General features: G+C 37.4%; 1 long non-coding RNA gene across 5 annotated transcripts in view; it reads right to left on the bottom strand.

Annotated features, from left to right (window-relative positions):
* Window positions 1-25,683, bottom strand: part of LOC119241252 (uncharacterized) — a 96,743-nt gene that overhangs the window by 40,886 nt on the left and 30,174 nt on the right. For 3 of the 5 annotated variants that reach the window (XR_008551158.1, XR_005124284.2, XR_008551157.1), the window contains exon 2: window positions 705-827. The exons of 1 other annotated variant lie outside the window; for it this stretch is intronic. This is a non-coding gene — a long non-coding RNA (uncharacterized LOC119241252). Of the gene's footprint in view, window positions 1-704; window positions 828-3,804; window positions 3,945-25,683 lie in introns of those variants that run through there. One more of the 5 variants, XR_008551156.1, reaches the window with a different exon arrangement.

Genomic DNA, 25,683 nt, shown 5'->3' with positions numbered 1-25,683 from the left:
GAGCTATATAAAATTGTCAATATTTGATCCTCCTGACCTACCAAAATGACAATTTTATATGTTCAACCTAATAGATACCATTACCCCCATTTTCTTTCTTTTTTTTTTTTTTTGAGTAGATTAGCAACTTTTATTTTTTTTATTTTTTTAAAATATTTTATTTTATATAATTCTTACATCTTTTTTCATCTTTGCACAATGTATGCATTTTCATTTTGGTTATATTCCCCATACAATTGCACCACCCCCCTTATTTTGACTCTAGTCCTTCCACATGCAGTTTGCAGCAACATGGATGGAGCTGGAAGGGATCATGCTCAGCGAAATAAGTCAGAAAGAAAAAGAAAAATACCGGATAGTCTAACTCATAGCAGGAATTTAGAAAACCTAAATAAGAGACCAGGAAAAAGACTAATCAATACAAAGTAAAAATCAAAATCAACATTACCCCCATTTTCACAATAAAGAATTGAAGTTCTATGAGCTGGAATGGAAACCCAGGCAGGTGAATAGCCCTACCTAGCTCCCCCAAGGGGTCAGCATGGGCAGGAATCAAAACCAAGAATCATGTCTCTGGCAATGCACAAAAATTATTTAATCTCGATAATTTCCCTACAGCCAAACTATATTTGTCTATTTCAGTTCCCAACTGTGTCTTTGTGCCAATTCATGGTAAAATTCTACAGTGAAAAGAGCTTCAGTACCTGTCTCTGCAGGAAGACAGCTACTTATTTCCTGTTCTGATCTGGGGGGTGGGGGCAGTTCCAAGTGTGGAGCGGGTGGCAGCTTTGCCAACAAAGAAAAGGAACACAGGCTCTTCCCAGGCCCTGCGGGAAGGAAAAAAGAGAGAATAAGGATCTCTGGCACTGTGTGCACAGAACACACAAAAAGACCTGGGCTGAATTCTGACAAGAACTGAAATGCATTAGGCTGTAGTCATGCTCTCCCCACACCATCAGCTGTTTGGTGACATGAAGTCCTACTCAGGTCTCTGCCTCAACTACATTTGGATATTATCTCCAGAAACACAGCAGTGGCAGAAACTGCACACTACAAACATCTTGTTTAAAGATGAGACAGCTGGGCCTCCCCTGGTGGCGCAGCGGTTGAGCGCTGGGCTGCGAAGCTGCCCATAGCCCTGCAGCACCGGTTCAATCCCCAGCCACCGGCGAGGGTCCCACATGGCGCTCAGACCTCTCCTGCCGCCCGCTGCTCCCCTCAGCAGTGTGTTTCAGTAAATCTGCCTGCTCTGCTCTCCCCTTTGGCTCTGGTGAATTCTCTCACCCTTCTGCACTTCTGACTGTACCCAATGCTTGTATAAACAAATAAATAAATAAATCTTTAAAAAAAATAAAAAATAAAAAATAAAGATGAGACAGCTAATTAAACAACTGTTTACTGAGCAGCTACTTTAAGCCAGAACTATATGAGTTCTTGGACACCCCCTTTCAAGGTTTACAAGGTGGGCAGGGGAACAACAAATGAAGCTAATTATAAAATGATGACAGCGAAACAGTCAGGATGAAATTATAACAGAGGATATGGCAAGGTGTGGAAATTTCCTAATAAAATGATGTAAACTGAGACTTAATGGATTTGAACAAACAAGGCAGAGTTGCGGGACACTAAAAGCATACTGGTAGCTCAGGGCCACATAGTTCTATGATGCTGGGCAACTTATAGACCTTTCTGTGCCTTTTTAGTAAACAGTATATTCTTTAATTGATTGAATTACATTAGAGGGGCAGGTATATGTAAAATACTTAGTATGTAACAGCTGCTTAATTAGTGTTTGCTCCCTTTTCCTGTTTTTCTGGTGGAGATATCTTTCGCCTTTACTATTAGGACACTGAGCCCTTCAGGGTCAGTAATTTTAGTCTGTTTTGATAGCTGCTTTACTTGTTGCAATATTGTTCCCAGGAGCTAGTCAACATGATTTAAAAATCGTGGGCTTTTTCATCTCTTGACCAAGAACTTAACATTACAACCAAGGCTGGATGGGTTGTTTTTTTTTTTTGTTTTTGTTTTGTTTTGTTTTTCCGTAAGATTGACTTTATTTATCCATATAAGAACTGGGGTGCAGGACAGAGATGCTAAGGTGAGAGGATTCACCAGAGATAGAGTGGGGAGCAGCAGAACAGGCAGATCTACTGAAATGCACTGCTGAGAGGGAGCAGCAGATGAGGCAGGAGAGGTCTGCTTTGCCATGTGGGTCAGCTCCCTGGCCAGGGATCAAACTTGTGCTGCAATGGCTTCCAACAGCTTGATAGTGCTGAGACTTAACCCCTTGTGCCACCAGAGAGGCCCCTGGATGGGTTGTTTATTAGTTCAAACTTTTGTCCCTGTTTTCCCTGAGGTAGGGCATCAGAAACTATTCGTGGTTGACTTTAAAAAGTAGAGAAACTCTATTACATTACTTCAGGCATGTCAACTCAGTGCTCAGCTAGTTAGGGAGGTACTGCTTAGTGAGGTTCAATAATGTGCTAATGAAGCTGAAAAGGGACCCAGCAGCCTGTGGGTGACCAGCTGACTATACCACGTACATTTGGAGGAGGTGTGTAGCAGTTCTTAAACATGAGTGCTCAGTGTTGGTCCACTTTCCTCTGCTGGTTAACAACTGAGGCCTGATGTGAGGTCAAACTAGAATCAGGGTCAAATTGTAGGTTTGCCACTTATATAGTCTCAGTGATTTTGTCAAATTGTTTTATTTATCTAAACATGAATGCATCCATCTGTAAAAGTTATAGGGATTTGGGAGATCATTTATGTTATTTCTTTGTTCAGTGTCTGGCGTATATTAGTTATTCAATAGATGTTAGCTATTAATAGCCATTATTATTATCATAGTTGGGTTATTATGACTAGTCTCAGCCCTCGAAGAGCTCACAACCTATTAAAAATAAGATGTGATGCTAGTAATAATTATTGACATTTTGTCAACATTTTTATCATAAATTATTAGTATTGTTAATTATTGTGTAAGCATAATCATCATCCTATAATGATATTGTTGGTATTTTTACAATTATTTTTAGATATTAATATTTTCTATGTACCAATCACTGTTCTCAATTCATCTCTTATTTAATCCTCCAAACAACCATCTGAAATGGTACTGTTTTCACCCCCATTTTACAGATAAGGAAATGAAGGCTCACAAGGGGGAAACAGACATATGGACATAGGATAATTCTATAATGGCAAGTAAAGGATGCTCTGAGGACATCAGAGACACTGAGGAAGGCCATCAGATTCATAAAATAAATTATCATCTTTCTACTCTGACAATGATTGAAATGATTTGGGGGGAAGGTCACCCTCACCCCCACCATTTCAAATTACTACCATTCCTCTCTGGACCAAAGCAACAGACTCATGGCACACTTGCCCCCTTGTATCTATAGTCCAGGCTTCAACCAGAACAATGTTTTTGAGAAGACAATAGATCTTGCTCAAGTTCATCCAAGGTCTACCCCATTATACCTGGAATATATCCTAGTCCTTATCACTGCTAACTCTGACCTCATTTCCTGTAATTCCCCCCCTTGCTGCTACTGTTTGGTCCCTTTGCTGCTGCTTTAACACAAAATGTCTCAGGGAATAGTATGGACATATGCGTTTTCCTCCCATAAGAATCATAAGAATGTAAGCTCAATAATGGTGTGAATTTGTCTGTATCTCTAGCTTTTAGAACAGTGCTGTGCATACAATAAAATAATTATGGAATGATGAAGGGAATGAAAACCCAAAAGCAGGTATGGAAAGTATGTCCCAGAATCTGAAACAAACTGGAATGAAACTTACCGAATCTAAGCACAGATATCAATCTTCTAGCTGGTGTGTACTAAACATTTCCCCTGTGACAATGTTCTGATAGACACAACGCCAACATGAAATGAGTCTGGTCCTTGTGCATAATAAGCAGGTACTTAAGCTGAATAGACATACTAAACACAATGAGTGAGACAGTTTATAGAAAGAATTGGCAGCCTTTAAATTAAAACTCTTTTTTCAAATATTGTATCTCCCAGCCCTGAACCACTGGATGTTTCCTACCCTCACTACTGTCCCTATCCTCTGCTATAAATGCCTCCCATTGGAGCAGCCAGTGATGCTGAGGCCTACTTCCCCCAGGTCCTCCATGGGTTCAGTGTAGCTCCCCAGGCTAAGTGCAAGCCACCTCAATTTTCCCTCCAGGATGAGAGAACTCTGCCCCCTAATTACTGGACATAGACCAGGCCCTATCTCTGAGAAACAATGCCTGCACAATGATTGGACTCTCTGAGGTCCTGAACCAGGGGGCTGTTCATGAGAGGGTGGAGCTGAGCAGTTCTTCTGTGAGTCTTTAATAGGGAGTGATAATCATGACCTTTTCTTTATCAGAGCTGCTATAGACAGCAGCTATCTTGCGGAACAGAGGGGTGTGGGGCCTTTTGCTCCCTGGGGTCACGCCAGGAGGGTATAGCCCCAATCTCAGTAGCAGTAGACCTCTACCTCACTCTGCCACCCCAGAGATGGCAAGGCTTGGTAAGACTTTGTCTCAGGCTGCCACCCACCCCAGTTTCAGACACGGCAGGCCAGCTCCTATTATGGCAGCTCTAGTTCACACCATCCCTCTCCCTCTGCCCTGCTAGTTTTTCCTCTCTGCTAACCTGTTGTTTAGAATAATCTTTTTTTCTACACCCTTTTGTTTGCATTTGGAGTCATGGGTGACTGGACCCAGAGCAATAAAAGAGTTCAGACCCAGTGACAGAGTTCAGACATTTTGCCCATTAACAATTCTTCCATGTTCTACCTGACAGAACCAACCTCTGGAACTCTGGCCTAGATCCTTATTGGCTTTCTCATTGAAGAAGCCTTCTCATTTTGCTACTTAGGAACTTGAGTCCTGACATCTGCTCCCTAAAGGGCTAAAAAAACTCAGGGCTCTGAGCAAAGGACCCAGGCCAATAATCAGGACCACTTCCTGACATACCCGAGTAACCTAGAATAGTTAGAGACTTAAATTATCTGCTTGATATTGATTCAAAAAGATTTTAAGACCAATATATTTTGGGAATCTTTACCTATTAGCTGGCCCTTAGTTATAAATTACCTAGATGGGTATTAATATTGCTTCATTGACCCTAACAAGATATACAAAAGGAAGTGAGAAATATATTGATCCAATTTCCTGTGGATAGAGTTGTCCAGAAAGAAATGGGTTGCTAAGGATCAAGCTGTTGGAATGAGAGGTCAGGTCTCCTGAAACCTGACCTGAGCTTCTCCTCTTTATGGTCACTATTGATTGCTAAATGGGTCACAGGGTTCAGTGGAGGAGAAAGAAGAGCAGAGTCAATAACTTTGATTTCTTGGTAAAGCCTTTGCCTCAATAGGTTTTTCCTCAAACAAATCCCTGTAAGCAAAGTCTAACCAGAATACCCCACCAATTTGAGAAATATTATATGCACGAGGATACGTTAACTCAAAGATGAAACCAGCAAAAGTGATGATCACACTATCCTACAGACTGAAAACTCTTTTCTTTTGTTAGACAAAAAGTCGATACATAATGATTGACCTCATTCACAGCAGTCAGACAGCCCTGTGTGATCACTCCCCTGATAACAAAGAAAATAAAGAAATATGATACTGTGTTTTGATATCTCTATAAACAGGAGGGTTAGAATAGTTTACATATATTATTTCCTGAATTCAGTGAAAGGAATTATATATTCACTTATTCAACTACCATGTATTAAACATAAACAAATAATAGCACTAGAGAGGATGATAGATAAGTAGTAGGAAGGTATAATTTCTTTCAAAAGCATTTCTCACTGAGAAGCAGACAGAGAAACAAGAAAACAAGAAATAATGTCAAACCTCAAACTATGGAAGCAATACAATATTACAGTGCCAGCTGTGTCAATAAGAAACTATGAGATGTAAAAAGAAAAAGCAACTGAGTAAAATAAGTCAATTCATTCATTTTATAATGATTTCTTGAGCACCTACAATGATTTCTTTCCCTAATACTATAAAACATAAGATAAAAGTACTACCTTGAAAGACCTTAGCACTTATCAGAGAACGTAGAAAACACACATGAAAGCTAAGCAAACTAGTTTTTTTAATAAAAAAACTAGCAACAACAAATGTTGGCGAGGGTGTGGAGAAAAAGGAACTCTCCTGCACTGTTGGTGGGAGTGCAAACTGGTCCAACCACTATGGAGAACTGTGTGGAGATTTCTGGACCTACTAAACATAGAGCTTCCATAGGATCCAGCAATTCCACTCCTAGGTATTTACCCAAAGGACACAGAAACATCAATTCCAAAGAGCACCTGCACCCCTATGCTTATAGCAGCATTATTTGCAATAGCTAAGCTATGGAAACAACACAAATGCCCAAAAATAGATGACTGGATCAAGAAGATGTGGTACATATATACCATGGAATATTACTCAGCATTCAAAAAAGATAAACACATGCAATTTGCAGCAACACGGATGGTACTGGAAGGGATCATGATCAGCGAAATAAGCCAGAAAGAAAAAGAAAAATACCGGATGGTCTCATTCACATCAGGAATCTAGAGAACTTAAATAAGGGACTAGGAAAATGAATAACTATAAGAAAGTGAAAATCAAAATCAACAAAAAACTATGAACCAGAGACACTTTCAGGGGGGGTGGGGGGCGGGAGGGGAGGGATTGGGGTCAGAATGGGGGGGTTGCAAATGTATGGGGAATATAAAAATAAAATTTATTATTTAAAAAATTAAATAAAAAACCATGTGATTCCTAAAAAAAAAAAAAAGAAAGCTAAGCAAACTATGTGAGATCTAGTATTATTTGCTCATCGAGTAGTCAAGTTATCTGTGTAATTTTCAAGAATTTGGGAAAGAAGAATTCACTCTGGACTGCTCAAACTATAGAAAGCTTCATAGAGTAGGAAGGAGTTAATCTAGGTATCAGATGGAGCAGAAAATTTAAACATGTAAAGAGGCAACTCATTCTAGGCAATGTGAATAATTCACACAGATGTAAGTACATGGTATGTGTGTTAGTAATGTTTGCTACTGTAACAAAAGGCAACAATCGCTGCAACTGCATAATGTTCGTGGGTCAGAACTAGGGGGTGATGTGTCCCTTCAAGTGATGTGTCCGACCACTGCCTCATTCTTTAGACTATCATTCAGTCCCAACATCACACTTACCTACAAGGGAGGCCTCAATGAATGTCCAGGACAATAGCCACAGCATGTTTTGGAGAAAGAAAGTAAACCTATCTGGCTGAATTACAAGACTACAGAAATAGACTAAATATAAGATGGAAAAATATAAGACAGGAGACACTGCTCTCTAAAGCTCAGGAAGGAAAGACAGGCACATGAAAAAGGTTTAAGCACAAACAAAAAATGTGCTTGATTCTTCTGCAATGCACAAGATAGCCAGGAAGCATATTTATTATGGTGAGATGCTGCCTGGAGTGGCTTGATTGGGAATGGATTTGTGAAAATAAAATTGAGTCTCTAATGACAGATTCAGAAAGGTACATGAGTGGGTATCTCAGGGGGAATAGGTATATTGTGCATAAAGAAGAGAGGGTAAACATTGATGAAAAAGAACATGAGCAAGGGCAGAGATCATTACAAAGATGTTGGAGGGAGACGGTAATCAGACAAATGATATTCTTCCACGAGGACCCTTTACAAGGGAACAATTCTTCATTTATAGGACTGCCACACATGGCAGGACTTTTGGCATCCTTAAATCCCACTCATCAAATGCCAGTACTTTTCCCCAAGTAATAGTGACTGTTAAAATCCCTCCTCTCCATATTCCAAATCTCCCTCTAGCCAGGGAGGGGTGGAGCAGTAATGCCTCTGTTAAGAGCACTAGCCAGAGAATAAAGAAAGAAGAACAAAGAGAGATGAGGTCAGAAAAGTGTCAGGAAACCTTTGATCTAAGTTCCTGAGATGAGGCTTTGGCGGTGAAGGCAGAGAAAACAGGAAATAGCAAGCTACCTTGGGCCTTAAATGGGGATTGGACTGAAACTAGTGTTCAAATCTGTACCTCTAGGTTTGATGTCCACAATGGTGGCAATGCTAATGCTAATTCAATCTTAACCTGAGACATAAAAGACTTATACCCAAATAAGTCAATTAATCCAAATGTCACATATGGGCATTCAAATATTAAACAAATAAATTCTTGAAAATTCAGGACGCTCCTAAATTAAGACCTCTAAATCAGTCTCTTACCTCCTGAGGCTAGAATGGTATGTAGGTGGAAGTAAGTTCCCATAATGAAAGAAATCAATCTGGCAAGAAATCAGAGAAGTTAAATTTGAAAATATCTACATTTCCGGTTCATCCAGCCTTATATTGTGAATGTTTCCACTATTTAGAAAGCCACTGCAGTTACTTCAAGACATATATCTTGCCCTGATTCCAAAACCATTGGAAATGTTTTCTATCAAATAATAGAATTACTGATTTGCCAAGCTATACTTCTGTCCCCATATCCTTTGCTCCTTGAATGGCCCTTAAAATAAGATTTTTTAGCTGAAGGACATGGTGAGTGAAATAGAGGTAACCCATTGGCTGGGTGGCCTGCTACCCTGCAATCACAGAATCCAGGCTGGCCCCCTCCTGGCACTGATGGGGACAATCACAGAGGTCGGCCAGATGCACCTGCAGAACTGATGGGAATGTCACTCAGAAACACCTCAGCTGCAAGAGAGACATCTCAAAATGGATGTTTGAAAATAACCATGATGAGACCTGGAGACAGTGCACTTAAAAGGTTTTGAAAGGACAAAAAGACGGGTTTACAAAGAAGCAATTCTAAGAATATTTCTCATAAAAGAAAACAGATCATAATTTTCCCAAATGACCTGACTTCTTTTAAAATTCACTGGTAGTTTTTTTTATGATAATCCTGAGATCAAAATATCATGTAGATGAATGAGCCTTCTCTCAAAAATTCAGACACTTCCAAAAGGAACAGAATGCAATTACTGGAACATCAAAGTAAATGACTTTGATAGATGAATTTCCTCCATCTTTCCAAAAGAAATGCCCTCCATTGAGGAAATAGGGTTTGGGTTGAGGAGGAGATGGGTAACTTTGATACCTATGCAGCTTTGAGGGGTAGGGCATTTGGAAGATTTGCTCTTTGGGAAGAGAAGAAAATGAGAACTGAGAGAGAATGGAGAAAGGGCAGACAGCTCCCCATCCACATCCCCACATGCCTCTCCTTGCCTCTGGAAACAGATCAAAGGGAATGATTTCAGCTTTATGGCAAGGAAGAATTATCATTCATTCCACTTACAAATGTTTATGGATCATTTACTCAGTACCAGCAAGTGCCAGGTTCTGAGAATACACCAGTGAGGAGACAAAAACTTCCTGCTATAATATGAAGGTAAAAGATGGGATTTTATCAAATGGGAAAATCTTCAGACTGGTGGAGAGTAAAAGAAGTTTGGGTGCAATACCACAGAAGACTAGGGCGTGGGGCGCGAGTCACAGAGAGTGGGCCTGTGAGAAGACAGGCCCGTGGAAACAGGCCCGGGTGAAGATAAAAGTGAGAAGCTATACAGATGTCCTTGATCTTCTTAGGTTGCAGGTACTCACTGAGAGTGAATTCTGAGAAGATAAAAAACATAGACAATACGTTCTTGAACTTGATATGTCTATCAGAGCACCTGCTTTTCACCAACGAGCAATATATATTATTGCATGCAGCCTGATTTGAGTGCAAACATTTAATAAAATTCTGGTCATGAGTCTGGTATTTCTACCTGACTAAACTTTCTATGAGTCGAATAACCTGCTAAATGCTCCTTTTGGTTCTAATAAACTGTGTACTTTCTGATCTTTTAAGAGTTCATTTAGGACTTTTTTTGGAATTAATCAGCTTTTTATACCAACAAATGATTATTGAAAATCTGAGAAACAGACTGCACTTAAGAGGTTAAATTGTTTTCAGCTCCTAAGAGTGCAAAAGAAAAAAAAAATATATTTTACTGAGACATGCTTTTTCAGACACAGCATCATCTTTGAGCTGAATTCCAAGACCTGCTGGGAACTGAGAACCCAGAGGAAGAGGGTTGGACATTCAAACTCCAGTTACCTGAAGAAAAGCCTCTTCTTGATGCATGAAGTGTCCGGTTACTAGCTAATGTACTTAAGCCATGTCCATATTTCTTTGCCCTTAACCTGTTTTTCTTTTTTTTTTTTCTTTTAAAGATTTTATTTACTTGTTTTTGTGTAGAAGAACTGGAGTATAGGTCATAGGTGCAGGGGTGGAGGGGTGGTGAGAGAATTCTCCAGAGACAGAGTAGGGAGCAGAACAGGCAGACTGACTGAAATACACTGCTGAGGGGAGCAGCGAGCAAGACAGGAGAGGTCTGCTGTGCCATGTGGGTAGCTTCGTGACCGGGGATCAAACTCAGGCCTTCGAGATGGTGGCACTTAGCCTTAACCCCTAGGCCATGAGGGATGCCCTTAATTTTTTTTTCAGTCAATAAAATTTAACTTCTTTGCTCTCAACACTGATCCCCCAAACCTATTTAACCTCATCCCCTTCCTTAATTGAGGATATGGTCCTACTATTTTCTTGGAGTACTAGTCTCTAACTAAATCTTTACTTCCATAACAGAAGCTCTTGACTCTTGTGTTTCACTTGTGATGACTTGAGTTTAGTATCAAAACTATACATAAAAGCTCAATAGGAACTTTACTAGGAAATTCAGACCTACTCACTCTATTCCAGCTCTAGGGATTTCCTTGCCTTCCACCTAGGGAGCTTGAACTTGTTTCCTCTGTAAATCTCTCCAAAGAGACATGCAACTTACTCCTTCATTTCCTTTTACATTAAGTTTTGCTCAAATGGGGCCTCCCCAGTGGTGCAGTGTGTTGAGCACAGTGCTGTGAAACTGTCCACAGCCTCTGCAGCGTGGGTTTGATTCCCAGCCGGCCAGGGAGAGTCCCACATGGCACAGCAGACTGCTCCTGCCTCGCCCACTGCTCCCCTCAGCAGTGCCTTCGGTCCATCTGCCTGTTCTGCTCCCCGTTCTATCTGTGGTGAAAACTCTCACCCTCCCATGCCTCTGAGTAAAAATAAATAAATAAATAAATCTTTTTTTTTTTTTAAGATTTATTTATTTATTTGTACATACAAACACTAGGTACAGTCAGATGCACAGCAGGGTGAGAGAATTCACCAGAGCCAGAGCGGGGAGCAGAGCAGGCAGAAGGACTGAAGTACACTGCTGAGGGGAGCAGCGGGCGGCAGGAGAGGTCTGCGTGCCATGTGGGACCCTCCTCTGGTGGCCGGGGAGCAGGCGGGGATCGAACCGGCGCTGCAGAGGCTGCGGGCAGCTTCGCAACCCATCACTCAACCGCTGCGCCACCGGGGAGGCCCAATAAATAAATCCTTTAAAAAAAAAAGTTTTGCTCAAATATCACCATCTCAACAAGGCCAATTTTGAAACCTTTTTGGATAATTGCATAATTGCAACCCCTAGCTCTCCCAACCACCTTTCCATAGGCACTTACCCCCTACAACCTACCTGGGAATCAGTGTGCAAAGAGAAAGACAGCACATGATTAAAAACAAGACTCAGATGGAAAGTGGAACTGGCAGGTGGACTGTCCTCTGCCATTTTCCTGCCCTTCATACCACCAGGGGAAATAGAGTAAGAGGGCCTGCCCCAGCTGGGCCGGGAGTTTCCACCCGCCAGCTCCACTTGGGTGACAGTGTCTGTGTTCTTGTAGCTTTGCTTTAATTGAACTGGGCAAGATCAGGGGATTGATTACCCATTTAGCCAACTGCTCACAGGAGTTTCCTCTGAGAATTAAATGCACTGTAGACTGCATATTGACAGAGACAAAATGCTTCTTTGAAGCGAATGTTTTGGATGCTTAAAAGTTGTTTTTATTAGGCCTTGTGTTCGAGACCTTGAATTTCAGAGTTATGTGTATGTTTCTAATGGAAGCAAAATTTCAAAATTGTGTCAAAAGAGATTTGATAAACAAATATTAGCTTTATATTCAAATTAATGCATCCAGTGCACAAAGCAAGGTCAAGTTTTACTTTCCTGGGGACCTTTAAACTCTCTTAACTCTCATTACCTTCCAACAAAATATATATTGAAAGGTCTACAGTTATTTGACTGTAAACAGTCCTTCCTCTGCCTCCTCAAAAAAAAAAAAAAAAAAAAACAAACCAAAAAAACAACTTTGAGGTTCTATAGAGCTTTTTTCCTACTTTACATCATGCCAGATTTCAAAGCCTACAATTTCAGATGAGCTTTTCAAATGTGCTTAATCAGTCCTCTGGCTGACACCACTACTTAATTTCACCTATGCTTAAAACAGTGCATGGTTCTCTACTCTGGAAGGCTATGTTTAAGTTCTCTGGAATGTTAAAATAGCTTTTCTTTCTTTCTTTGTTTTTTTTTTTTTTTTTTTGGGTGGGGGGGAGTCTTACAGTCCTAAATTTAAATTCCAAATTAAAGCCCATGCCAACCTTAGATATACTTATTTCAACAAGGAAATATAAACTAATCTGTGTCACATAATACTAGGAATATCAACGATAAAGTTCACAAAGTGCCTGGCATGGGCCTGTCACTGTTGGATGTCAATGAGAAGTCATTCAGTTACACCACCCCCCCTCTTCCTGACCTTCCCATCTTCTGTGGCTTTTTATTCTCTTACTCAAGGCTGCCACAGGTAACAGGTTCTATAAATCCCTACCTACTTGGAACTCAAGCTGATCTCATTCTAGGTACATGAATGGAGCCAGGATGCTGACTCAACAGGGTTCTAGGAAACTGTCCTATTCAGACAGGAACAATTGAAGCTACAGTTCAGTAGACTGTCTTACTCATGTAGGAAAAATCCCTAGTTTGTTTTCATTTTGAATGGAATACAGCCTCATAGAATTTAGTGAGTTTATCCAATAAAGACCTCAAATATTACATTGTCAATTTCACCTGGTTCAAGTTACTCCCATATAAATAATGTTCCTCAATTAGAAATTCAGAGAAACCTCTCAGGAAGTGCCAGCGAGTCTCTATAATAATTATAATGAACATCACTTATTCAGCATTACATGCCAAACACATTTTCTCATTTAAAACTTATTTAAAATTTTTCAGGTCATCTATTCCTATATTTATAACAATAAAGTTATGGAAACTTAATTGTAAAGTTACCATGGGAGGAGACAATAAAAATGAGATAAGAAAATAAACATCAGGGGGTAAGGAAGATATGCTCATCAAGGAAAGATATGCTCATCAAGGAAAGATATGCTCATCAAGGAAAAAGAAAAGGCGAAAACACTTATCATCAATATTGAGTGCTTTGGCGGTTGATGTGGGAACCTCATCATAATGAAACTTGCACTTAATAGCCAGGTGTTTTTTTAGAGCATTCACACCCAGCCTCAGCTTGTACTGAGTCCAGATAGCTATCTTACAATCTCTTCCTGGTTTCAATCCTGCATCACACTCAACCTTCAGTAAGAGTTCTCTCTAGTTCCAAATGCTTCCTGAGATTCTGTGGTGTCAACAGTTTTTCTTATTTATGACTTACTCCAATTGCATTATTTATACATTGTCTTTCTCCTGTATGCCAAATTAGTTAATACTCACTCATTTTTTTTGTTCTTCCAATTTTTGTTGCTACCTTACTTCACCAATCATCTCCTCCCCAAATTTGTTATTTTAGGATTATCACTTTTAAAATTTACTTACTGTAATTTTACCACCTTTCAGGAGTGTTGCGTGTACACTTTTTTAACAGAATATTCTCTTCTCTAAATATCTTGACCTCTTTCATATTTAAATTTTTTTATCCCACTGAGAAGCTTTTTTTGCATTTCACTAATTATCTCTTCATCTGGGCAGGATATGCTTATTTAACTGAATTGTTAAGTTTTACCTTATGTAACTATTTCTATTTGTAAGTTTTAACTAATTGCTTCTCAGAAGTCCTTAGTTTTTATTTTTTTTTTACATCATCGTGCTCTTATGTTTTTGTTTCTTTTTTCTTTAATTTAATCATTTTGGATATACCTCTCAGGCTGTTAAATAATCTGAGATTCTTAACAATTCCCTGATATTTGTCAGATCTGCTGGTGGCTGAATTCCCTGTGTTACATAATTTAAATTGTTATTCAATCTTTAGTAGGCTTTTATTTGTGGAAATACATTACAACCAAGTTTGAGGGCTGATACCTCAAGAATAGTTTTATATTTGATTCTGTCATCATATCCAGACTATCACCATCATGGTGATATTAAGTTCAATTGAACTTAATGTTAATTTCTTAATTTTGCATCTCTTAGATCGAGAACCTAATGTTAATTCAAAATACTACCCTATCCTCTGATTCACAAACCTAGACCTAAAATAAGTCAGGAAAGACATTTTTTCCCATCTAGAAGCAAGGCTGAGACATACAGATGTCCTTTCATCAATGTGTGATCCTCTGGAGATGGTTTTTATAATACACATTTTCACAGTTTATAGCATTTTAAGTGTTCCTTCTTTATATGGTTATCTACCTACTGTCAACAATTTTCAGGCCATTCCACTTCTACTGTTATGGACATCCTTTTCCCCCTAACACTACTACTGTCAGATTATCCACAAATAACAATTATAAAATCTAGACCAAAATATTAAAAAAAATCTATTTGAAGGTACCAGAGAGTGCCTTTTTTTTTTTAATGCATATCAGAGCAAAGTTCACTAGGTTAGGTTTATATATGGATAGTGCAAATTCTACTCTTATGGACATGAGGAAGAAACTGGCTAGCAAAACAGCTAGAGGGTTGTTGGCAGGGGGACTACAGAAGGTAGTAAGCCTCTCTATCTGAATATAAATTCTGCCCAATATTTTAGCTGATCACTGAAATGCATAGTCAGGGGCTTGATGAAAACAGAACTTGAAATGTCTGAGAGGATATTTCAGCTGCTAATTACCACAGGGAAGACTCTGTCTGGAGTGTAAATTGAGTCCAATTAAATTCTGGCTAAAACAAATATCATGCTCAACAAAAAATAAACAGCAGAATTCAAAGTCTCTAAAATATGTCACACACTCAGTGTCCAGTTTTGAAGAAAAAAAATTAGAACTACAAAGAAACTGAAAAATTATGCTCAAAATCAATCAGCCAAGTTATGGAAACAACCTACATGCCTGAGGACAGATGAATGGATTAGGAAGAGATAGTATGTACACACAATGGACTACTGCTCAGCTAGTTAAAAAAACAAAAAAAACAAAAAAACAAAACTTTGCCACTTGTGACAACATGAATAGAACTGGAGGGGATAATCTTAAGTGAAATAAGTCAAAATACCGCAATGTTTTATTTATATGTGGAATATAGAGAAACAAAAGAAAGGATCAGACAGAACTAAACCAGTAACAAATCGTAGCAGTCTTATCAAAGAATGAGAGAGAGGAAGGGCAGGGGAACGGGGAGAGAATAGGGTGTGGAGAAGGCCCAGTGGACTATGGTAGAGGATTACTGGAGCCTTGGATTTGGTGTAAACTGAGGAAAGTTTGATTTACTATTTTCATTTTTATTAAGGTAAAATTGGTGTATAACACTGTGTATGATTCAGAAGTACAGAAAGCATGTATGAGTCTATACTTCTGAATCATATACAGTGTTGTACACCTCTTTTACCTTAATAAAAATGAAAATAGTAAATCAAACTTTCCTCAATTAAAACAGTACAATAATAGACATTTCCGATAGATGCCCATTAAAAATTAATCGTTCTTCTCAACAAATGAACAAATTTTTATGCTTCTTGTAGTAAATTATGCTCCTAATGTGCTTTTTGTTGTAGTTGTTGCTTTGGAACAGATGAGTATTAACTGATTTTAACCTTAAAATCAATTAATCTCTAATCAGGAAGTCTGACTTTTAAAAGCAGAGAAAAAAGGAGACATTCAAATGAAACTAATATCCAAAGAAATAAATGGTAGAAATAGTCAATAAGGACTTTCATTAAATCTTTTAAATATGTTCAGAACTTAAAATAAACTGTGATTATTATCAATTATTATATGAACAAAAAATAAAAATCATAAAAAGATTAAAATAAAAGTAACAAAAAATAAATATAATTAAAATATTTCTCTTCGGAACCAAATAAACTGAAAAATAAAAACTACCAGAATTAAAATGTACAACACTGAATTTTTTTAATGAAAATTCTTACCAGTATATTGAGAAACAAGGAAAACAGTTTATTTGAACATATATCAATATGATTAATCTAGGAGGAAGAACAGAAAGAAAATTTGGTATCAATAAGCAGAAACTAAATAAAATTTTGGAAAATATCAATCTGCATGACATCCTGTCACTGTAGTCTCAGAAGGGTAAGAAATAAAAAATGGGAAGAAAATATACTTGAAAAACAGTCACTGAAAATTTCCCAAGCTTAAAGGAAAATATTAAGTGACAAAATCAAGAATCTCCACAAATCCTACTAAAGTTAAACACAAAGAAAATATCATCTAGGTATATCATAAATATATCAATGAAGATCAAAGATGAAGACTAAATCTTAAAATCATCAGAGGGAACAGAAAAAAATTCTAAGATAATTCAACCCCAATAGAACTGGAATAAAGAAAATTATAAAGGAAATCCCTCAGAATAAAGAGGAATAACAGTAGAGGAAACAGAGCTACACAAGAAATGACAACTATGAAAAACGTAAATATTAAATTTTTTCTTTGCTTAATTTAATTTTATATTGAGGCAAAAATTCATTAAACATAATATTCACCATTTAGCCATTTCAGAGGGCAAACTTCAGTGAGTTTGCTGAATATTTACAGAATATTTTAATCATCTCCCCAAAAAACCTTTAATCTAGGAGTAGCTATCCTTATTTCACCCTTACCCTAGACTGTGGCAACCCCTAATCTACTTTCTGTCTCTGGATTTTCCAACTAAGGACATTTTATTTTTTTTTGATACATATATATTTTTTTTAAGATTCATTTATTTATGCATACAAGAACTGGGGTACAGGCCAGAGGTGTGGGGGGTGAGAGGATTCACCAGAGACAGAGTGGGGAACAGAACAGGCAGAGTGACTGAAATACACTGCTGAGGGGAGCAGCGGGCGAGTCAGGAGAGATATGCTATGTCATGTGGGTAGCTCCCTGGCTTGCCGGGGATTGAACTCGTGCTGCAGTGGCTGCAGATAGCCTCATAGGTTGAGTCTTCACCCCTGCACCACCAGGGAGGCCCCCAACTAAGGACATTTTATATAACTGGAATCATATAATATGTAGACTTTTCTGTCTGGATCCTTTAGCCTAGTATAATTTTCTCAAGATTTGTTCATGTTGTACCATATATTAGTATTTCATTCCTTTTTATGGACAAGTAACATTCCATTATACAATTATTACTATTTGTTTAGCCATTAATTTACTGATGTATGTTTGGGTGATCCCATTGTGAATAATACTGTTATGAGCACTCATATGCAAGTTTTTTTGTGAATATATTTCACTTCTCTTGGGTATATAAAAAGTACCAATTCTCAAGTGAGAAGATGAGAATTTTGATTTTTATGAATGAAATGTCCTATACATGTCTGCTAACAATGGGAAATGCAAATCAAAACCACACTGAGATACCACCTTACACCAGTAAGAATGGCACGTATCAAAAAAAAACAAGCAACAACAAATGTTGGCGAGGATGTGGTGAAAAAGGAACTCTCCTACATTGCTGGTGGGAGTGAAAACTGGTCCAGCCACTATGGAAAGCTGTCTGGAGGTTCCTCAGTCCACTAAAAATGGAGCTACCATATGACCCAGCAATTCCACTCCTAGGGATCTACCAAAAGGACACAAAAACATTGATTCAAAAGAACACCCGCACACCTATGTTTACTGCAGCACTGTTTACAATAGGTAAAACCTGGAAACAACCCAAATGCCCAAAAACAGATGACTGGATCAAGAAGATGTGGTATATATACACAATGGAATATTACTCAGCAATCCAAAAAGATAAACTCATGCCATTCACAGCAATGTGGATGGAGCTAGAAGGAATTATGCTCAGTGAAATAAGCCAGAAGGAAAAAGAAAAGTATCAGATGGTTTCACTTATAACAGGAATATAGGGGAACCAAATAAGACATCAGTGTAAAAAAATAACAGTACAAAACACAACAAAGCAAAAACAGACAATTATAAATCAGAGATATAATGCAGGGGAGGAAGACGGAGAGAAAGGGAGGGAGGAGCACAGGGGACTGTGGTGATGGCGCATGGGGAAGGAAATTCTATGGGGACTCAACCTTAGGTGGGGGGAAGCAAATATTGTTTAAAAAATAAATAAAATAAAAAAGACAGTGTAATTCAATTTTCTCACTATCGTCTTGCTGATAATTTTGAAATTATTTTATCCATATTGAAACATAGGATATTAAAGCCTCCAACTATTACTGTTGAACTACTTCTCTACTCAGTTCAGCTAGTTAAGGTTTCATGTATTTTGTAGTACTGTTTTTAGGTGCATATATGTTTATAATTGTTACTTTTTTGATTAATTAATCCTTTATCTTTATATGATGTCATTCTTTGCCATTCAAAATTTTTTGCCTGAAACTCTACTTTGTATGTTTATATAATCACACTTGCTCCCTTTTGTATACTATTTGTATGAATATCTCCTTCCATATTTTTTTAATTTTTTATTTTTTTTAATTAATAATAAATTTTATTTTTATATTCCCCATACAATTTCAACCCCCCCATTCTGACCCCAGTCTCTCCCCTCCTGCCCCCCACCCCCCAAAAAGTGTCTCTGGTTCATAGTTTTTGTTGATTTTGATTTTCACTTTCTTACAGTTATTCATTTTCCTGGTCCCTTATTCAAGTTTTCTAGATTCCTGCTATGAGTGAGACCATCCAGTATTTTTCCTTCCATATTTTTATTTTCAATCATTTATATGTTGAATCTAAAGGGAATTTCTTGCAAATAATATATAGTTAATCATGATTTTTTAATTCATTCGACTTAACTATTCATTTACATTTAACAAAATTATTGATTAGGAAGGGCTTGAATCACTTTCAGTATTGTTCCTTAAATTTTCTAATTCTCTCTTATTTTTGAGGGTTTTTTTTTTAATGGATACCATACGGATTATATTATAGTCAGCACCTAATTTACAACAATCTTAAATTACAATAATTTATTTATCATAATACTAACTCATAATGTAATACTTATAATAGTATACAAATCTTTCCTTCTATATAGTTCTGATCCCCCTTATGCTACTGTCACACATTATCTTCATAACACTGTGAACCTATCAATATAGATTTATAGCTATTGTTTTATATAGCTATCTTTTAAATAAAAAAGGAGGTACAAACAAAAGCACATTAATACAACTTTTATAATTCCATATGTAGTTATCATTACTACTAGTCTTTGTCTTTGTGTGCATTGAATTGCTGCATGCTAATAATAAACTCACTCAGTTTTTGTTTATCTACTATATCTTAATTTCTCAATTTTTCATGGGTAATTTTACCAGAAAAACCCTTAGTTGATAAAATCTACTATTGAGTCCCTTCTTGTGAAGTTTTCATTGCAGCTATTGTATTTTTTTAATGCCAGACTTTCTATTTGGTTCCTTTTTGAAATGCTTATCTCTTACTGATATACTTTATTTGAGATATTATTCACTTGCATTTCTTTAATTCTTTTCATATTGCTTAGTTTTTTGAATATATTTAAAACAGCTGGTTTAGGGCCTTTCTGGTGGCACAGGCAGTTGAGCTCAGCGCTGCTCCCCTTAGCAGCGTATTTCAGTCAGTCTGCCTGTTCGGTTCCCCACTCTGTCTCTGGTGAATCCTCTCACCCTCCCACACATCTGGCTTGTACCCCAGTTATTGTATGTATAAATAAATAAATCTTTAAAAATAAATAAAACAGGTGGTTTAAAAGTCTTTGTCTAGTAATTTCAATGTCTGTGCTTTCTCAAATATAGTTTATAATGATTGATTTTCATTTTCTTTGTGTGGTTTAGACTTTCTAGCTTCTTTGTGTCTTAATTATTAAATATTGACATTTTTAATATGATTTAACAAATCCGGAAATATGATTCTCCCCACTCGATAGGATTAATATTGCTGTTCCTTAAGCTGTCGTTAGATGCTTTTTTAGTCACTCTTCTGAACTAATTTTGTAAAGTCTATATTCTTTACCATGTATAGCTACTGAAGTTTCAATTGCATTAAACTGAGTAGCCAGATAGTGATCAGCAGAGATTTCTTCAAACGTGTGGACCTTAAAAAGAACCTCCTAGCTTTGGAAAAGGAATCTTATGGGTATTTTACTGCAAGCCTTCTACGCTCAGTCACATAGTTTACATCTCTGCTTTAAATTTTGCTTCCTGCTCATATGGAGCCAAAAGTTCTAAAAGAATTGAGCAGCTAAGACATTCTCAAGTCTTCTGTGAGTATATACACAGCTCCAAAAATATGACAGAATGTTTCAGATCTTTATTGTCCCAAACATCTCATTCCCCAGTCTTTGCTCCCAGAAGTTTTTATTATCTATAGTTTGCCTTCGCTGTTATGCATTAGACAGAAATAACTAACACCACTGCCTATAAAAGTTTTTGGCAAATGTCCTTGGGAAGCTGCTATAGATTTGGGGTAGTTGTGTGTCAGACAAGATACAGAAAAGCCTTTTCAATAGAAACAAAAGCAAAAGTAAACATATAGGACTATATCAAACTAAAGTTTTTGGACCATGAAAGAAACAACCACAAAAAACAATATGTAAACCACACATTGCACCTTATACATCCAACAAGGGGTCAACTTTCAAAATAGATAAATAACCCATAAACTCGACAAGAACAGCAACAAGAAAATAATCCAACCAGAGATAAACATTTTGAACTAGTCAATCAGGATGGCAAGAGTTATTTCAAAATCATTACAAATTTTTTGCTAATGGAGTTTACATTATCCTCTCTCTGGTACCAGTACCAGAATACAAACTGTTATTTTCAGAACTACCACAGAGTTGAAGAGTAAAGATAAGAGTGGTTGGACAAAATGCCACAGAAACTGCTGACTGAGCTTAATCTAAAGTTTTCTTCATTATTTCCTGGTTGCTACAAATTTTTGGTTAGTATCCAGATATACTAAAGTGTTTATTCAGACATTTTGACATATTTTCATTTTGGGGGAGGGGGCAAGGATGAACTTTTACACTTCCTTACTCCACAATTTTCCTCCTCATTCATTTTTTTTTTAGATTTATTTATTTATTTATACAAGCACTGGGTACAGTCAGAAGCACGGGAGGGTGAGAGAATTCACCAGAGCCAGAGTGGGGAGCAGAGCAGGCAGAAGGACTGAAGTACACTGCTGAGGGGAGCATCGGGCGGCAGGAGAGGTCTGTGGGCCATGTGGGACCCTCCTCGAGTGTCCAGGGAGCAGCCTGGGATCGAACTGGTGCTGCAGAGGCTGCAGACAGCTTCGCAACCCAGTGCTCAACCACTGTGCCACCGGGGAGGCCCTCCTCATTCATTTTTTAAAAATACATATGGATCCCTCTTTTCAACCAAGATAGAATAAATGGCCAGATCAATGCTAATATCTAACATACATGAAACAATAGATTTAAAGACATTGTATTTGAAACTGAATGATACTAATCCCAAGAGAGGGGAAACAAATGAGGTAAGCCCTATGAATGTTTGAGAAAATTGCCTAGAGAGAGTGTCCTGAACTATGCACCAAAATCTTTATACATTGCTTTTGGCATAAATGATACAAACATTTTAGAAAAATTTACTTATTGTAAAATTAAACATATCTATCCTGTCAGTCAGCAATTTCAATTTTAGATATATGCCAAAGAGATATATTTACAAAAATGAATATTCTACAAACATTATGGTATTTTTTTAAAGATTTATTTATTTACTTATACAAGCACTGGGTACAGTCAGAAGCACAGGAGGGTGAGAGAGTTCACCAGAGTCAGAGCGGAGAGCAGAGCAGGCAGACTGACGAAGTACACTGCTGAGGGGAGCAGCGGGAGGCAGGAGAGGTCTGCGCGCCATGTGGGACCTTCACCAGTTGGCCGGGGGTCGAACTGGCGCTGCAGAGGCTGCAGGCAGCTTCGCAACCCAGTACTCAACTGCTGCACCACCGGGGAGGCCCCATTTATGGTATTTTTTCACAATAACCAAGTAATTATGTATAATACAAATGCGCATCACTAGAGAGTGGGTAAGCAAATTATTGTACATTCACAAATTGAATAGTACCCGGCATACCCAGCAACATAAATTAACTACTAATGTGTGCATCAACAAGGAAGAATCTGACATATATATTGCTAAGTGAAAAAAGACAGTCATATACAAAAAACAGATCATATCACTTTATTTACAGTGAAGAGCTGGGAGAGTGAAAGCTAATCTGCGATGAAAAAAAAAATCAGAACAGTGCATGCCTCTGAACGCCTACTAGACTAGGAAAAAACATCAGAGAACATTTTAGAATGATGCAAATGTTTTATATCTTAATATGTGTGATGGTCACATATCAAAACTCATTGACATTGTGCAAATAAGTATTTATTTAATATACAAATATTTTAGTATATTTTACCTCTTAAAACTATAAATCAGTAATAAGCTCTTGTTAATAAATTTGCTTTTCACAGAAGACATAGTCTTGCAGTTACAATACTACTCCGTGTGCATTTCATGCTGTGGTGTGTACTTTGCAGCTGTCTTAACTTATCCCAGTTGTGCACATCTCTTCCCAACTCTGTGTTCAGTGATGCAATCATGTGAGCCGACTGAGTTTGGTCATAGTGGGAGTAATCAAATATGAAAAATAAGCAAGTTTTATAAACTAGGATTTTTAAAGTTTTGTTTCATTAAAAAGCAATTTGTTAAACATTTGCCAGTATACCAATAATTCTAGTGTCAGCAAAGGAATACACTGAGAATCCTAGGAGCTAGATTTTCCGTTGTTGGAGAAGGGAATTAAAACTTTGGGGAAAGCATATGGGGGAAAAGAAGAATAAGATAATCTTGTTATGTTGAATTTGAGGGTGTAAGAATTGAGTGTAAGAACGAACTCATGTTTTTATTTTAATTTTGTTTTTAATACAGAGCTATGGAGGGTCAAGAGAGAGGAGAGTGGGTGGAGAAAGAAAGAAGGAAAGAGAGAAAGAAAGAGAGAGAAAGAGAGAGAGAGAGAGAGAGAGAGAGAGAGAGAGAGGGAGGACAGGGGGAGAAAGAGAAACTGTTTCCAAGTTATGTCTACTTAGAGGCCTAGAAGTGACAGCACAGCAAGCACACAGTGTGCCCATTCATTTCGAAATACCAATATCCCTCCCGATACCCTGTGAACCAAGAATCTCTTAGAGACATGGTGAGTCCAGATCTAATGTAGCAAAGTAATTGAGATATTTCATTGTGCCAGAAATTAAGAAAGTATTTGAAGAAACATGAAGACATATCAAAAAAAAAAAAAAAAAACCACAGAAGCAGCTAGATGGTTTCTTCACAGGCCAAATTTGGGACAATTTAAATATAAAAATAATGATTAAAATAGATTATAATCCAAAAAAACTTTAAATCCATGAATCTACTATGATTTAAAAAGAAACCACATAAATAGGGAAGCAAGGAAAGTTTTTCCACATAATGGATCCAGCTAGTAAATATAGAAAGATTGTTGGAGTTAGAAAGTCATCATTGTACACTGAAATCAGTAGGCAAAAATTTGATGACAGTTGTATATACTCATATATCTTTTAAACACCCCACAAAAGTCACTTATTAATTACAAAGGGAAAACTTTTTAAGTGCAGAAACTTAGAAAACATCATTTTATCTAAGTCATCAAGCTTAACACAGCCAATTTGGGACCAAACTGACATTGTGTGCTTCCTAATAAGATTCACAAGGATAATACACTATCACTTTAGTAGTATTCTTGCCAAAAATGCATATCATGAATCTAATCATGAGAAAACATCAGACAAATCAAAATTGAGAAATAGTCTACACAGCAGCTGGCTTGAAGTCTTCAAAACATCAAGGTCAGGAAGCACAAAGATAGAATGAAGAACTGTTCCAACTTAGACACTAAAGAGATGTGACAACTAAATGTAATGCAGGATCCTGGATTTGATCCTGGACTGAAAATAATCAATTGCTATACAAGACATTATTGGGACAATTGATTAAAAAGGATAATATGACAGTATTATATTAATATCAAATTTCCTGGTTTTCATAACTCCAAACTGCTTATGTAAGAAAATGCTATGGTTCTTACTAAATGCACATTGACAAAGGTAAAGGGGACATGATGTCTTAATCTTACTCTCAACAAATTTTAACAGGAAAAGATAGACATCAAAGAGGGGATATGAATGCAAATGAATAAAGTATGATTAGTGGGTGAAAAAAAAGTAAATGAGAATATCTCAGAATATTTTTGAAACGTTCCTGTACATTTGCAAACTACACCAAAATATACTTCTATTTGAACTGACATTGAGTCACGGGAATGGGATTTACCCTCTCACATGAGACCAAAAAGCAAAAATACATAAAATATATTTAAAAATATTAAGACATAGACTATGCGAAAATAGAGACAGGGACCAACAAGAAAATGGAAACAAATGGATGGTAGAGCTACAATTGTGGTACTTTACTTACTGGAGAGAACTTTCAAGAGGCAGGGCAAGGGGGAGGGATTCATGTTCCATCCCAGTGATGTCCCTGAATTGAGGAGATTCAGATTGGACAAAGGGGATAGCCAATGTGAGCAGAGTTCAAATGGCAATGTACTAGAGGAGAATTTTCTTTTTTAATTGAGGTACTATTAGTTTACAACACTGTATATGATTTATAAGATTGGTTTAACACCTCTTCAGATGCATGTCACCATACAGAAGCCACAACCAAAGCACCCATTGTCCTTTACCATTGACCACTAGACTCCCTCCCAACCTTGTTCCAACCTCTATCTTCCTTTTCCCTCTAGTAGTCTCAATTCTGCAGTCACATTTCTACAGCTTGTTTTGATTTAGTTTTGTCAGATCCTTTGCCTTATTTCTTTTTATTGCACACATGAGTAAAATTATCCTGTAGTGGCCTTTCTCCCTATGATTTATTGCACCTGCATAATCTGCTCCAATTCCATCCATTTGTCACAAATGGCAAAAGTTCATCTTTTTAGAGCTGTGTAGTATTCCACCATGTACATATACTACATCTTCTTAATCTACTCCTCTGCCATTGGGTATTTAAGTTGTTTCAGTTACTTGGTTATTGTAAAAAGTGCTGCAATGACCATAGGACATCTTCTAGCCCTTCAAATTATTTTCTGTATTCTTTGGGTAAATACCTGGGAGTGGAATATCTGAACTACATGGTATACTTATTTTTAGTACTTTGAAGAACATCCACATAGTTTCTATAGGGGCTGAGCTAGTTGATATTCCCACCAACAGTGTAGGAGAGTTCCCTTTACTCCACACTTTTACCAGCATTTCTTGCTGCTCTTTTCTGTTTGCTTGTTTGTTTAATATGGGTCATTCTCACAGGACTG

The sequence above is a fragment of the Talpa occidentalis genome, unplaced genomic scaffold (assembly GCF_014898055.3).
Source record: "Talpa occidentalis isolate TD23 unplaced genomic scaffold, MPIMG_talOcc4v2.1 talOcc4.12, whole genome shotgun sequence".
In the NCBI taxonomy this organism is placed as follows: Eukaryota; Metazoa; Chordata; class Mammalia; order Eulipotyphla; family Talpidae; genus Talpa; species Talpa occidentalis.
Note: the sequence above shows the minus strand (reverse complement) of the source record. Positions and strands in the feature narration are given on the sequence as shown.